Source organism: Corapipo altera, unplaced genomic scaffold (genome assembly GCF_003945725.1).
Source record: "Corapipo altera isolate COAL_440 unplaced genomic scaffold, ASM394572v1 22b, whole genome shotgun sequence".
Lineage (NCBI taxonomy): Eukaryota > Metazoa > Chordata > Aves > Passeriformes > Pipridae > Corapipo > Corapipo altera.
This window is the reverse complement of record NW_020884876.1, coordinates 27861859-27878902: the sequence shown is the minus strand read 5'-3', so window position 1 is coordinate 27878902 and position 17044 is coordinate 27861859. Positions and strand designations below refer to the sequence as shown.

The 17044-nt window shown below is 39.8% G+C and overlaps 1 long non-coding RNA gene across 1 annotated transcript; it reads left to right on the top strand.

Moving 5' to 3' along the window:
• The first annotated feature begins 277 nt into the window (after positions 1–277).
• On the top strand, positions 278–10054 carry LOC113943824. Its single transcript, XR_003526463.1, has 4 exons — positions 278–542; positions 2021–2155; positions 8487–8588; positions 9626–10054. It is a non-coding gene; the product is annotated as an uncharacterized LOC113943824 (long non-coding RNA).
• Positions 10055–17044: the final 6990 nt, after the last annotated feature.

The following is a 17044-nucleotide window of genomic DNA, read 5'->3' as shown; positions in this document are numbered from 1 at the left end:
CTGCCATATAACTGACTTTGTGTATCCAGCAAATACTGACTGTGAGGATTGTAAAGGGTTATTACACATATTTTGTCCTTAAATTTATAGCACTTTTTTTCATTGTTAGTTTTAAAATACAGAAATTCTTGGTGACAAACTGTAGTGGTATTTGCAGAGCAGTTCACTTTTCGTGCTTGCTGCACAGGTTTTGCATGACTTGCATTTCACCAGAAATGGTTCTGGGTTTGGGTGCAAGTGGTGTTTGAAAGTCCTTAGTTAACAGAATAAAAAACAAAACAAATGAAAAATTTGCAAGTGCATCATCTGAAAAGACCAAGCTCTGTAGTGTTGTAAACTTTGATATTTTCATCATTTTCTACTGCAGGAAGGAAAAATACTTGGATGGTGATGTAAAATAGTTTATTTGAACATATTTTGGACCGTTCTGTCTACCCTCATAAAATTGCAGGAAAACATAAATTGCTTCAACTACAAGTATTTTGATCCTTATCCAAAATATTTACTGTAATCTTAAGGCTTTTGCAACATTGCCTCTATTGGTAAGTGTATTTTTCTTGGCAAAAATAGATATTCTTTTCCAAATACCTGTGTAAGTTGTCCTTGTCTTCATTATGGTTTTTTATTTTACTGTTTCAATAACTAAGATTATTTCTTACCTGCAAATTCCTGTGGTGTTCTGACCTATGTAGCAATGTCTTACTACATGGTACAAGGTTTGACATACAATTTTATACTAATCATCAAAATTGTGAATATACAGCAGCCCACAAGCTATAGAGACTCCCCTGTGCCCACTATATGTTAAATAATCACTGCACTTATTCAGAACTGCAGTAAGAAACTGAGAAGAGATAAATGGAGACAAAATAATGTATCTGTATTCTTTTCTGTTGCTCAGCTTTTCTGGAAGTCGTGACTCTCCCATCCAGACAGTACTCCCTTTGTTTCCACTGATTCACAGAGCAGCAGGAAGAGAGGAGGAGTGGCCTGTGGAGCGTAGGTGTTGTTAGGGTGGGGTTGAATGTCAGATGTAGGTCTGAACCAGGCTGTTTCATAGCTAAAGCAGAGGTACTGGTCCAACCCTAAATGTCATGCTGTCAGTCCGACAGCTTGCCTACAGGCAGCTTTCTCACCTCTTTACCAGTCTTCTGAGCTGTCTAAATGAGTGATCAGGGAGTTTTTGCTTATCCAAGTAGTCTCCTGAGTTTGTTAGAAGTCACCCAAGCCAACCTTGCCTCACATCCATCTCAGTGTCCCAGCTGAACTACAAATAGCAAGAGCTCCTTCTTTCCCATCATGAAGCAAACGGCAGGGCAGAAGACCCCACCTCATGGAGTTGTGAGAGTCACAGTCAGTGGCTGGAGTCAGAGAGTCACAGTCTACAGTCGAAGCTAAGTGAGAGCTGAGACAATTGAAAAACAATCCTGGCCTGTGTGCAAGCAGGCTTGCAGGCTTGGTGTATGCCCGAGAGAGAGACAGAGAGCACTTGCTCAGGTACTGCTGTCTCTTTTCAGATGAGATTTTCCCCTTATCCACTTCCCTTGTTTTCTGTATTCCCCAACATGAGATGATGCTGCAACACTTTCTTCTGTGCTGAGTGTGAAAAGTGTAGTGTCCTGAAGCTATGAACCCTGTCTGCTCATCACTGCAGGATACGTGCAGGAAACATTACAGAATGTGGTTCACTGCACTATATATGTCTCTTTGTCCATACAAAAATGCTTCCTACTGAGCACTTTCTGCTTGGAAATTTCCACTTTCATTAAGATGTCAGTAAACTTACTAAGTCTCTTTTAGTTTTCTTTTAGCCAAACTCTGCTTTTATACAGGCTTTCAGTAATACACTTCTGTTTTTCCTCTAAAGAAGCAGCAAAATTATTGGAGAATTCTTCTGACTTGTTTAGCACAGTATTAAAGAAATAAAGGTATCTTTGTGTTCTTGATATATAATATTTTGCACATTTTTGATGGCTGTTGAGTTAAAGTAACTGAAATTAAAGATATAAATTCATTCCAGGAAGTTGCTGTAAAAACAAGAGGAACAGTGTTGTCTGCCTATGCCTTGTACCACTGATCTCTTACCATGATTGAGGATTGTTCTGATGAGAAAGGAAATTACTAGAGTCACAGATTATGAACTCTAGCTAGTGAGGTAAGGACCTCTCTTTTCTGAGTTGTCTGTGGAGGTTTCTATCCCCAGGAGAAGCTGAAGAATCACATTTCTATTTCCAACCTGAGATGGATCAGTTACATTCTGATAGAAAGCAGAAGTAGTAAGGGCCTTGAGGACCCTGCATGAGACACAGCACAGTGCTCTGGAAAGAAAGTACAGTAAGAGTTTATCTAGGAGTACCTTTATGTGCATGTTTGAAAGCAAGGTAGAATTTTGTTACTTGCAGAAGTACATTGTTGATTTAGTTACTCAGTGGCTCAAAAATGCATTTGCATTCTTCAGGGGAAAAATAAAAGTAAAAAGTTTTAGCTGCATCCTCAAAGTTTAGCCAAAACCCAACCTTTCTCACTAGGTTTGTTTTACCTAGACCCTTTTACTCCTAAGCAGAGAACTTAGGAATTCTGAAAGTAACCACAGTCAAGGCAAGGGTTATCTCTTTTAGTACAGCAAGTTGCTGGAAAGAGGATTTGCCCTTTGTATGACTTTGATTGCACACACTTTAGCTGACCACTAAAGCCGATGACGTGTTTGTTCCATTGCTGAAGCTATCTTTGACCTCATTTCTTCACATTATACCCAACTAGAGGGTAATCGATAGGATCTATTTGCAGTTACTTGTAGCCCAATTAAAACTACAGACGATCCAAAAAATGATGCTACATGTGTAAGAATGTAGCAGTCAGTAATAAAATAACTCTTTTGTGTTGCTGGTGCAGATTATGGTCTTAAGAGTAGTTTAGGTTGGAAGGAACCTCTTGAGATCTAGTCAAGTCCCCCTTGCGTAAGCAGGGGCAGCAAGAGCCAGTTGCTCAGGACAATGTCCAGTTGAGTTTTTAATATCTCCACAACCTCTCTGGGTAACATTTTTCTCTATTTTACCACCTTTACAGTAAAAAAATGTACTGGAGCTGGTGAAGGTACACTCATCAGAAGCAAGAACCTTAAACTCTGGACTTGTACTATCATCTGGGCAAAGTTGTAATACTTATGTAAATTATACAAATTTATGACCTATTCCAGGAAGGTATTGCACAGTCTAAGTTTCTATAGCACTTGATATGAGTTCTTTGCACTAAGCAAAAGACTTCTGAACACTATACAACAGAAATGTGAAAACAACCTACCCTGTTCATGATTATGTTAGACTTAAACCCACTTATTCCTACAGCACATCCCTGCAGTGCCAAATGGTGATGTTAATTTTTAATAAACTGATAGAGAAGACAGATCGTGGATGTTAAAACCACTGACATTTTCTCACTGCAGCTATTTTTTCTCCTCTTCCTGACTGGGGCACTGTCCTGAAAGCAGTCTCTTCTCTCAGTTTGAAGTTGGTGACTCTCTTCCTAGTCACAGGATGGGAGGGTTATTTAGAGAGTCCTGAATCACTCTTTGATTCTGAAATAGTGAAGGCAGAACCCTGGAAACAAAGTTTTGTGTTATTATGGATGACATACATGAGGAAATGTGATTCTCAGCTTATGAGAACTGGATATAATCAGCCTAACTTATGAAAGTTTATGAAAGTGCTGCTGTAAATTGATTCACCAGAAGAAGTATTAATTCCTAGAGATAAATATCTGTCAAGCAAAGAGAGTAAAGACTGCTGAATAAGTAATCGAGCTGTATTAGTCCTCTATGCCTCAGAGAAATAACGGAAATTGATATTCAAATAAAAATGTCTTCAAGTAGCATGTAGTTTAAATTCAAAAAATTAACAAATCCCTCCCAAGTCAATGGAAACTATCAGTAATTTGGTGAGTCCAAGTGTTTACTTATCCTCATTCCAGAAGAATAATTGTTTTCGTCTTCCAGAAGCTAAGGAATTGGTTTAACTAGCCTCAAGTGTTCAGATTGAGACTAATTTCTTCAGACCCTGTTTTCCAGTGTTTCCCAGCTGACATTTCCAACACTCGTGTCATGGAAGTTCTTCTGCCTCCCACTCCTGACATACCACTCCTACATGGTAAGTAAGGCTCTAGTCAACATGCCAAATATATCAGGCCCTTGGAGAGTCAGAACAGCAGCTGTATGAGAGCTGATTCAAGGTGTCCTCTGAAGGCAGGCTAGCAGCAATCGAGTATTGCAGTGTGCTCATCCCATTGAGAGGGGCATATCTGCCACAAGACATGGTCCTCCACATGTGACCTCAACTTACACATTTGGGGTTTTCATTAGTCAGACAGGTTTGATTAAGGCAATTTCTCAACAGTTAAGCAGTGCAGCTAAATGCAGCTGTTGGGGCTTTGTGCTGGGACAGGAAGACAGAGCAGTAGCTCGAAGAAGCTTCAAGCACTATAACATTTATGTCAGGATCACTTTCCAGGAATGGATAGAAATGAGACTCTGACCAACAGACATGGACCCATCAGAGAGAATGTGAAGTGCCGCTGACTTTGGCTGCTTCTGTGTAAAAGACAGATGAACACCTAAAATATAAGATACTATAAGCTGTTTTGAGATTAATATTTCCCCCACATACTTGGCTTCTGGGTAACTATTACTCAGCTTATCGAAAGCCAGTCATTCACTTGTAGTTCCAGTCATTCCCCTGCATTGCCAGCAGGGTTCTCGCCAAACTGAAGCTAGATCCGTGGTGCTGATCAGACTGACTGGCAGTGGATGTCCTGCCTGAAAAAGGCAGTGGGCTGCCTTTGCAGATGTCCCAGGGTGGTTGGACATGACCTGCTACACACTCAGGGCTTTGGGACTCCAGAAAATAGTATATGCTTTTACAGATTATTCAACCTCAAAAGCTGCCATCATATTGATTAAATGAAATAACAATGTGGGAGAAGACCTAAATCTACTCCTAATTAATAGGGCAAAAAAATCATTCTATGGGCAGCAAGCTATTGCGTATCTGCCTTTTCTAAGTCCTGGTGAATGTCCTTTGAAAGAATTAGTGGTGGTCAGTGTCAAAAGCAGGATAGTGTTGGGTGAAACAGCTCTGACTGCAACTTGTACAGCTTTGACACAAATAAGGAATGGTTTCAGAAGTGCTGCAAGACAGGCTTCTATAAATTATTGACACCTCAAAAGTAGGGCAGGGTTAATGTCATTATGTCACTTCCAAAGAATATTTTGTAAATCACAGAAGAAGAGAACATGACAGATTATCAGTGAATAAGCATAAGGAATAATGGATAAAACCGTACATAATTAAATCCAAGGTAAAAAATCAAGCATTTGTTATAGGAGCACTTCTTCAGGAAAGCTAAGGCAAAGTAGTCTTTGGAATATGTGCATGGCAACTGGGACAAAAGTTAATATAAAAACCAGAAAAAACAGTTTTCCAGCCCACATCTATTGCAAATACTATCTGCAGTAGAAAAGATATACACATACTTTTTGTAGGGTTGAATCTTAACAAATTCCTTCTCTTATTGCTAATGTTGGAATCCCATTTGTCTGAAAGGAATGTTTCTAGTTATATATTCATGAAACTGCATCATGAACTGAAATGCATCATGGTTAAATGCTCTACAAAATCTAGATGTAATTGAAAAGCTTGATAGAATAAACTATAAATAACTTCCTTAAAAATCGACTTCATTTGGAAACTCATGCTTGAGCGCACGATCCCATTTTCCATAAACATCCTCTCAAATTTACAAGTTGTGTGGAAAATAAAATTATTATTGCAAAGCCACAAAAGACCCTCATTTTGACTTAAATTTTCCACATGTCCAGCATGTCTGTGCTGATTACCTTGGTGTTTCATGTGTAGTTTCAGCTTCTAAAATGCCTCACTGCACTGAAAATGTTTCAGCTTTCAGCTCTGAGGAGATTGAGCTCTCCTGCTAGGAAGTACTTGTACACTGGCAAAAGGTGCTGCTGAGGATGGATTTGGGAATGGCGCTTGCCTCCTTGTCACAGTTTGTGAAGCCCCTGTGAAAGCAGGGCTTTTAGGCACTCAGGAAAGACCCCCTGGCCGGTACAATTGATCTCACTGCTTTGCATGGTCTGGTGAACTCGTTCATGGCATTGGTTTATATATGCTGCATCTTTTAAAAATAATGTTGTTTTCCACTCTTACTGTGTGTGGCTAATATAAAACATCTGTGCCTGCTATCTTTCGAATATCAACACAATATGTCTCATAAGAAACATATAAAATGACTAGGCAATGAAGCAATTAATTGATTTTATAATGAAGCATGAAATCAAATAGACTTTGAGATAGAGTTGAGTGAATCTGGTGTCTGATCTGATTAAGATCAATGTTATTTTCTGCTTGTTAGAGGCCAGGGGCTGCTGGTGAAGTCATTAGTTTTAGTTTAGTGGTCATAGCACATTTTGACAGGTTTTACTTACTGGTATTCGAGCGACAGCTCAGTCTTAAGGGTCATCAGTGCAATAGGGATGTGGTTGTTTTGGTGTTTTCAGATTTATATCAGAAAAAAAGGACTGCAAAAAACTTTCATGGGTTTACCTTTTGATTACAGAAAAAGTTCTTTGCCGAGTTGGAATGGTGAATCCATCATCTCCTTATGGGTAAACACACAGGAGTGTACTTTGAAGAAATATTAAACATCAGTAGAGTCACAAATTTCTTTGGTTTGAAATCATTTTAATGAACAGCATTTCCAAAGAAATTCAAGATACCTAGCTGCTTTTGCTCTGTGGTGTGATTTGGTTTTGTTTTCTTCATGGTGCTTTCCATGGAACGGGCGACCTTGGAAAGATGAATTTAGGAGGGCAAGGCTTCTCTGCCAGGAAGATGTTTTGTATCCATCTGATTCCCCATGGATTTGTGTTTGCACAATCAGGATGTAGTTGAGAAATATCTTTAAAAGGTTTCTTTGATTTATAGACCAGTATATCTCAGAAAATTGCAGTTGTATCATTGAGTAGTGACCTGGGTGAAGAAGTGTTCTTTACCTTGAAGTATAAGCAGATACTGTTAATAGAAGAATTTCTAGGAGAGTAATAATTACACTCATCTGATACATGCTACAGAAATCTCTCAGATGGAAGGGGACTATTATGAGAGCTAAGTAGGATTTGGAATTGCTCATGAACAAGGAATTCTGGTATTTGCATGAAGAGCTTTGCTGATATGAAATGCTCTTGTTTCAAAGACTTTTCCTGGGAATCAAAGTTCTTAAAAGCCAAGAATTTACCAATGTAGAGGTATTTTCAATGTCAACGAGATATTTTCATGCTTCAAACTTTGTAAAATGCACATGACTTCTCCCAAGGCACTTCGTAACTTATCCAGATTTTCCCGTTTTCAGTGCTTTGCAGGGGTGGCTGAGGGAAAAAGCATCCTTTTGAAAAAAAGAAATCTTACAGATATTCTTCCCTTACCAAAATAATTTTCTAGTGAATCACCTTCTTTTCTATGACTCCAAAGCAGTTCAACCAGAGAGATAGTTGTAATATCAACCCTGAATGAGAACAGGAGTCAATACCTTCCTTCTGGAGGAAAGGGAAAAGTAGTTTTCTATTTTGTTAACTGCCAGGAAGTGAGTCATATCAGTCAGTTCAGCAAAATGAAATACACTAATTTCTGTATGAGCCAAGCTGAAATGAAATTCTATTGTTTTGTTTGTTTGTTTTGAATAGTCTAGTCTAATACAGTAAATTTCCCATAAAATCTGCGCTTCCCTGGAAAGCAGGGAGCTCTTGGTTAGTTCTGTGTAATACATTGAAGAAGTCTTTGCTGAGTTCTTGGGTTTAGCAAACCTTTGAATGTTGAGTAATATTAATACATCTCTGCAATATCATACTGGTGGTTTTTTTTCATAGCATTGCTGACTTTCTAAGTTGTAACTAGGAAGCAGAAATAAATGTTTTAAATTTTTAACCAGGGTAGGAAATGTGAAAACAAGCAAGAGATTAAGTATAGAAAATATCTGTGAATATATTTTAGAAGACAGCTTAAGAGAGTTCTTAAGCAGGCAGGTCAAAGGGGAAGAGTACTCATACAATCAAGTATGGCTGCAAAAATAAGTCCATTTAAATAATTTCTAGCATGTTAATACATTTTTAGATGTGTTAAACTTAGAGTGATTTATCCTTCATTTGCCAGCAGGTTTTAAAGTGAGGCTGAATAGGATTTTGCTGCTGGAGAGCAAGAACATTGCACTAACCCTGGGATGTGAACTGTCTCAGCAGCCCATTTGCTAAGGGAGGATATCTGTCAGCTGGCTAGCTATGGTTTTTGAAGGGCATGTAAGGTGTCAATTCTTCTGTGAAATGTCTCTCCCAAATAGTAGCGCTATTTTAAGATCATAATGTGGTAGACACTTTACTATGAGAGAAGTGCTATCTCCATAACTCATTGTCTTTTCCCTTTTCACAGGTTAATCAAATTTCAACAGTTCTTCACAGCCCAGTGGAATCATCACAGACCCGTTATATTTAGCTGAGTCATGCTGCTTTGTATTCATGTTTTGAGCTATGGGTGAGTGCAAAGCAGTAGGTGAATATAATTTTCTGAACGTAATACCATTTCATGCTAGACCTTACAAACAGAAACAACACTAGCTTTGTTAACAGAATTTCCTTGCTCTTTGTACTAAGCAAGAACCCTGAGAGTTTGAAGTGTCGTGTAAATCTGTTAGCTAATGTATGCTAGCATGTTTTAAGAAATGTGGCTTTTACTACAGTAGTAATACTTTAAAGGTTTAACCAGTGTTTGATATAGTTAACATCAGAAATATATGTATGGATACTTCTTTGCTCTTAATCAAACTTAACTTCATTCTTTAAATGGTACAAAATAAATCTGCTTAGCAAACTCATAGATTCCAGAAACTCATGGAAACTATTGGTCTCTTTTTGGGAATACTTTGCTTTCTATAAAATCTGAAGGATATGAACTAGCTAGGATGCTCACACTCAGAAGTTCTGCTTTTATACTTTTCTCTAAAATCTACCAAATACCCTTTTCCCTCAACCACTGAAGGTTTAGCAGAGCCTTTTTTAACCTCAGTTAATAATGAAATTTACCTCTCAGTGTAAGCGTCCAAAAACCCATAGTTTTGGAAAACAAATCTAAACCCCAGGCTAAGTTGCCTGTGTACATACTTCTCCTACCTTGAAAGCAAAAGTTTTTTGGAAGACATTTTTGTAGCAGTATTTGTAAAGTTAAAATTATCAGTTTGCTGACACCGTGGTTGTTAAGGGTGCCGAGTTACCTCTTTTAAACAAAAATGCTTTAGAATAATTACGTTTTATAAACCAAAAAACAGTTCTGCATATTCAGTCTTGAGTGTAGTAAACCTTTTAATGAGACAACTAATAAACCAGACGAGTGGCTGTATTTTTTTCTCCACAATGGAAAAAAAGAGATGCTTTCAACGCTTCTTTGACTTTAATTCTTCTTTTCAATTCTTCCTGAGGGTCATGTTACCTGCAGTCTTTTCATGTATGACATTACCGAGAAATACCATGTCCAGAAGAATATTTTATCAACTCATCCTTACATTTCCTTTCCAGAGGTGGCCACGTCAATTAGGTGGATGCTGAGCAGCTGTGAGATTGGATGAAAGAGTTATGAAATTCTCTGGAGAAAGCAGGAGGCTCTTCCAGTAACACAAAGGCAGTGGTGATCAAGAAGCAGAAAAATGCCTATGCTGGGAAGGTACTGTAGAAATCGTTATATGTGCCAAATCTGTCAAGACTGATAATTAGTATTAGCAAAAAGTTATGCAGTTATCATCAGATCACAATGAAATAATGACAGCAAGTTTAACAGGATGTTTATGTAGTTAATCCTTTCGTTGATGTATCGTTTGTAAAGTACTACAATGGTAATGAAACTATCATGCCTCCAGTGAGGCCTCTTAAATGAAATAAAAACAAGTTGGTACATGGCTAAAATTGAAGTTGTACAATTCTGCATGGTGCTGCTCTATTCACCATGTCATGTTCCTGTTAGATCAAAACAGGATCAGGGAAGTCTGAAGTGAGAGGTGCTGAAAGAAACTAGAAAAGGGAGAAGATAGAGCCTCAGCTGCATCTCAGGCAATGCTGCCTGGAGGAAGATGGGGTGAAGGTGCCTGTTACACTGAAAAGTCGGCTCTTAAAAGAGTTTCTTTGGAGTCTGTTACAGATGCCCCGACCAGGAAGAAGAGATGGATGAATTATTCTATAAGTGGCTGGCTGATGTTTCACAATTGACAGCCCTTGCTCTTATGGGAGACTTTAACCTTTGGGATGTACGCTGGAAACTCAACACAGTGTAGAGGAGGCAGTCTAGGAGGTTCCTGGAGTGTGTGGAAGATAACTTTCTGTTACAGCTGGTAAGTGAGCCTACCAGGGCTGATGTCCACTAGACTGCCTGTTTACAAACGGAGAAGGGCTAGTGGGAGATGTGGTGGTCAGAGGCCATCTTGGACACAACCACCAGTAGATGGTGGAGTTTTCAGTAGTCAGTGAAGTAAGGAGGGGTATCAACAAAACCTTTACCCTGGACTTCTGGAGGGCAGATTTTGGCCTATTCAGGACCCTGACTCAGAAAGTCCCTTGGGAAGCAGCCCTTAAAAACAAAGGAGTCCAAGAAGGATGGACATACTTCAAGAAAGGAATCTTGAAGGCACAGGAGCAGGCTGTCTCTGTGTGCCAAAAGATAAGGCACTGGGGAAGATGACTGGCCTGGCTGAACAAGGAGATTTTGCAGGAACTCAGGGGAAAAAATGAGTGCATACCACCTTTGGGAAAAGGGGCAGGCAACTCAGGAAATGTTTAAGGATATCAGTAGGTCATGCAGAAAGAAGGTGAGAGGTGAAAGCTCAGTTAGAACTTAATCTGGCCACTTCTGTTAAGGACAACAAAAAGTGTTTCTATAAATACATTAATAGCAAAAGGAGGGACAAGGAAAACCTCCATTCTTTATTGGATGTGAGGGGGAATGTAGTCACCAAAGACGAGAAAAGGCTGAGATACTTAACCCCTTCTTTTCCTCAGTCTTCAACATTAAGATCGGTTATCCTCAGGACAACTGGCCTCCTGAACTAGTAGAAAGGGATGGGGGCAGAATGGACCCCCTGTAATCCAGGAGGAAGTAGTTAGTGACCTTCTGAGCCGCTTAATGCTCACAAGTCTATGGGACATGATGGGATTCATCCTAGAATGATAAGGGAGCTGGCAGAAGAACTTGCTAAGCTGTTCTCCATCATTAATCACTAGTCCTGGATAACTGGGGAGGTCTCAGATGACTAGGCGTTGGCCAATGGGATGCCCATCCACAAGAAGGGCTGGAAGGAGGATCTACAGACCTGTCAACCTGACCTCTGTGCTCAGCAAGGTTGTGGGGCAGATCATCTAGAGTGTAATCACATGGCACATAAAGGACAACCAGGAGATCAGACCCAGCCAGCATGGATTTAGGAAGGCCAGGTCCCACCTGAGCAACCTGATTTCCTTTTATGATCAGGTGACCCGCCTGGTGAATGAGGGGAAAGCAGTGGATGTGTCTACCCAGACTTCAGCAAAGCCTTTGACACCATTTCCCACAGCATACTCCTGAAAAAGCTGCAGCCTACGGCTTGGACAGGGGCACTCTGTGCTGGGTTAGGAACTGGCTGGAGAGCTGCAGCCCAGAGCTGGTGAACGGGGCTGCATCCAGTTGGTGGCGGGTCACCAGTGGCGTCCCCCAGGGATCAGTGTTGGGCCCAGTTCTGTTTAATATCTTCATTGATGATCTGGATGAAGGGATTGAGTCTACCATTAGCAAATTTGTGGACAACACTAACTTGGGTTGGAGTGTCCATCTGCTGGAGGGCAGAAAGGCTCTGCAGAGGGACCTGGACAGGCTGGATCAATGGGCCAAGGGCACTTGTATAGGTTCAACAAGACCAAGTACCAGGTCCCACATTTTGGCCACAATGACCCCAGGCAGGCTGGGGGCAGATTGGCTGGAAAGCTGCCTGGTAGAAAAGGACCTGAAGGTGCTGGTCGACAGACGGCTGAACATGAGCCACCAGTGTGCCCAGGTGGCCAAGAAGGCCAATGGCATCTGGGCTTACATCAGGAATAGTGCGGCCAGCAGGACGAGGGAAGTGATTCTTTCCCTGTACTTGGCAGTGGTGAGGCCACACCTCAAGTACTGTGTCCAGTCCTGGGCCTCTCAGCTCAGGAAGGATATTGAGGTGCTGGAGCGGGTCCAGAGAAGAGCAACAAGGCTGGTGAAGGGACTGGAGCACAAGTCCTATGAGGAGAGGCTGAGGGAGCTGGGGCTGTTCAGCCTGGAGAAGAGGAGTTCAGGGGAGACCTCATCACTCTCTACAATTACCTGAAAGGAGGTTGTAGCCAGGAGGGAGATGGTCTCTTCTCCCAGGAAACCAGCAGCAGGACAAGAGGGCAGAATCTTAAGCTGTGGCAGGGGAGGTTTAGGCTGGACATTAGGAAGAAATTCTTCACAGAAAGGGTGACTGGGCATTGGAATGGGCTGTCCAGGGAGGTGGTGGAGTCACCATCCCTGCAGGTATTTAAGAAAAGATGATGTGGCACTTAGTGCCATGATCTATTTGACAAGGTGGTGGCATTCATTCATAGGTTGGACTCTATGATGTCAGAGGTCTTTTCCAACCTAATTGATTCTGTGACTCTGTGACTTGCAAAGAACAGCTCTGTGTTGGACAGACTTAAATTTTGGAAATTAGGTGGGGAAAAAGTGATCAGAGTGAAGGAGTTAGAACAAGAAAGGCCAATTGTCTCAAAGTAAAGGCTAACTGTTTGTCATTTGTGCCCAGAAATAGCTCTCATTAGCAATGTGAAAATACAATAAAGCTGTGGTTTTAATGCATGTGTGAACATCAGTGTTGTCAACCAACTTCAGTTCTCACTATATATTTCAAATATATAAGCCAAAATGAAGTTTGAAATATAACGGTGGAGTCTGGTTCTATGATTAAACGCAAGTGATTTGTTACTTAGGTTCCAATGGCTAAAGGAGAAACTGATGGGAAGAATAACAAAACTGTATTTGTATCAACAGCTTTTGCTGAAAAACATCTTAGTATTTCTCCTGTGTATTATACCAAATCTAAATTTGCCTCTACAAAGTTGAGATGGATGAAATGACTTTTTAATTTAATTTTTTATTTTATTAATAACAAAACAACTATGGCAGATCTTGCCAGTTGAGCACAGGATTTTTTCCCTCCCTGGATTCTGAAGTTACACCATGGCTATGATGCTGCATGAGGTGTTTCCTCAGCATTAGCTGCTGTTTTCTGGTAGAGCTGCAACACTGAACTTAATGGTGTGGCTGGACAAACACTGCAGTACTAAACATGCCTAAGAGCTCACAAACATATGCTGTCTGCCTGACAGAATCTGCAATAGGTTGCTTTGGTTCCTCTGAAGCAAATTTGATTAGTAGTTTTGTATTCCAGTTATAAAAATGAATTCATTTTTAGTCATTCCTTGAATGGCAATATACCATTCTGACTGATGGAGTAGGCAAAAGAGAATTGGATAATCTAACTAGATTTTTTTCATGTCTGGTTTTTTGGTTTCTTGCTGTTCTACTCCTCTCTTTTCATCTAGAAATTAGTTTGGATAGAAGCACAGCTGTTGCTAAGGTTTTTAAACCTCAAAGTCAGGAGCCTTCCTGCCAGGGTGTATCTCTGACAAAGAAACATGTAGTTCCTTTTCTTTGTATCACTTGGGAAAAAGATGGGGAGAATGCTTGGGACTGTTGGGAAAAGCTGTTTATCTGTTATCCTATGCAGCTATATTTCTTGAATTTAACTGTAGCACAGCTTACTTTACAATCTAACGTCTTTTTATGCTTCTGAAAGAACAAAAAAATGCTTTTTTTCTGTAGGCCAGCCTTTTTCTGAGCTGAGCAGTCAGATGGAGAGTTCAAAATTGCAGCTTCCAGAATAAATTATTAGTAAAGACACACTTAAATTCAGCAGTGAGGATTGTTCAATGTATTAGAAAATGGTTTTTTAATTGAAATTAATTTTTATATGTGTGTGTATGCATGCATGCTCATGCAGACACTCCCAGCAATTCAGGGTATATATTCTGACCTGCTTATAGCTCTAATGAAAAGTTTTCTGTAATATTTCTCCATAAAATTGTGGTTTAAAAAAACCCCACCCTACTTAAAATATTTAAAAGAAATACAAACTCTTCTAGTTATACTTGAAATGATTCTTAAAGTAGTCCTATGTAACTCACCACATCTCCTGACAAAAATCTCCTTTTAGCCTGCTGTTTTAATGTCTTATTTGATCTGCTTCTGTCTCTGCTCTGCAATTTTGGGTTTTAAGGAAGAGTATCCATTCCTGAAAGTACCTAGAGTAGACAGCTGCTTTTACATTCCAGCTGTCCCTTTTTCACTATATGTTAGAGAAAAAAAGTCTAACTTATGTCAAAGCTTTCTTCATTAATGATTTCTAGACAAAGCAACATTTTTTCTCCTTTTCAGGAAACACATACATTTGTGTTGTGGTTTCTGTGGGAAATGTGGGAAAGAAGCTACATGTGGAAGTAGCTGTTCTTGCTTACACCTGTTGCCAAGGAAAGGAGGACACCAGCTGGTCAAAGAAGCCCAGACACCTGAGTCCCATACCAGCTTCCTTTGTAGTACTCATCAAGTCTTTTCATTTGTATGCCCTGCTCTTAGGCCAAGGGGTTTTATCTTAAATGTTTCATTTTAGTGAAGTGCTGGATTTTTTGCAGTAATATCTATTTTGCTGAAGAAGCTAAATGCTTCCTGATGACTTCTGCACCAGATGGGATAGGGATTACAGGAACTCATGTGGCATTAAGCCAAGAAAGCTGAGAAATGGGCTCAGTTTGTGACAGAGAAGAAATTATAGACTAGAGATTGTTTAGGGAAGGTAAGAACATGGTTTTGAGTAACAATTTTTTTCTCTTTCTTCTAGAAAAAAAGTGTATTTAAGTACTAAATCTTTTTCTAAGATGTTCTTCCAAATAGTGTTTCCTTTTTTTTTTTTCTGGAAGATAGTTGAAATTTTTGAAGATAAAAAACTCACAGAAGATCCTATTTGAAAGAAAGATTAGATAATTTGAGTTTATTTTTCTTTATTTTTAGCACCTGCATTTGAAAACCAATCTCAGATTCAGACCTCAAATTGTCATCCAGAAGGTATTATTTATTACTGATGACTTATTTTTTAAGCGGAGATGAAATTCAAGTTTCTTCTAATTTCAGGATAAATGTATTATTATGCATCTAATTCAATTACTGGACACTCTTGCTTCTGTTTTCTAAGGTAAGAATCAACAATGGTTTTGGTATTTGACACCGAGTTTTGAAGATGTTAAAGTCAAGACTCAAACCAAATTTTTAAGGAGTTTCTAGTTTAAATTTCATTTTATTCTGCTTTCAGCCTGTGTTTTAGAACAACGTTATATGAAGAGCAATTCAAATCAGAGGATTATTTGCTCTAAGATGGCTGAAGAAAATGTTATGTATTGTTTTTCGCACCACAATACATCCTGAGATCTTCTGAAATGTATTACTATCTTATGCCCTTCATTTTAATGGGACCTGAATTTTAGTTCCCCTGGTTTGAGAGAAATAAGTAATAGATCACAATGAAGGTTCCTGCAGAGCTGGAACTGGTGTTTGATCACTGAGGTGACATCTGTAGGGCTAAACTCAAAAAGGTCACATCACACTTGCTTCCATTGCTGCACTCTGCAAAGTGCCATAGTTAGAACATGGCAGAGCATTTCCTGTGAGCTGCCTTGTGCACACAGAGCCCACGTCACCTCATCATCAGGGACCATCAGAGCAGTGTTTGGTGCTCTGTGGGATCCCCTGGAGCCAACGCTTAACAGGGCAGAGCACTTTCTGCTAAGTGTTCAAGGCAGTAGCATGGCTATTGCCTAACATGTATTCCTCATGGATTGTAACAGTTGTCCCTCTGGCTCTTCAAGGACGTGCTGGTCATAGTCAATTTACATCCAAGTTTATTCTTCTGTCCTTTGTCATATAGGAACTGAAGACCTATAAGGGCTTCCTTGTTTCATTGTGTCTCGTTTTAAAAGGGCGTTTGAGTTAGGGAGCCAATACCAAGTTTGGATTTCTTTTTTTTAACCTCATTACCAAGAGCCTGTCTAAGCATTGATAGGACTCTGATGCATTAGGCTGCCAGGATGAAATTCTCCAGACTGGCTTTTTACACAAAAGGATTTTGTTTTAAGCATGTAAAGTGTGAAAATGTTTCTGTTTATAGAAATAAGTCACCTTTGGCCAGAAATGGAAAACTTCAGTATGGACGATAACAGCACAACAACAACAAAAATGTCTATGTGACTGTCACTGCCATGACTTTGACAGCAAAAGTGACTTTTAGGGTTTTTCCATAACTGTTGGAAAAAACTTTGTGATTGAATGAAGCCAGAGAAATCTTGTAGGTCAGTAAAAAATCAGAATGTCTTTCCTGTGGAAAACTCTGATGTCATGAAATATGTTTTTCAACTAAAATGAGGATTGAAACGAAAAAGGTTGTATTTTGTTTACTATTTTGTTACTTTAATTTTGTCAGACAACAATAATTTTGAGTCAGTTTACAGTATTGGTGGTGCAGCAAAATGTTGGTCTGAGGTCCCTGTTCCAGGACAGGTCCATTTCCATTCCTGTTCAAACAGCCTTTCCAGAGGGTACACTAGGAGAGGCAACTAAGAGCCAGTACTCCTGTCTCCCCAGAGCACTATGAATTCCTCTTCCCTTGCCTTCTAGTCCTTTGACACTTGCTATTCTTCCCCTGCCATTTTGTGTCTCCAACAGAGATAGCACTCCTTGGCTGCGGCTTGGTGCTGACAACCTGTGCTTGGGAGGCAGGAGCTTCAAAGGCCATGAAGACTACAAGACATGGCTAAAAATCCTTTTCTGTACCTGAGGAAATGAATGTCTTCACCTGAGGA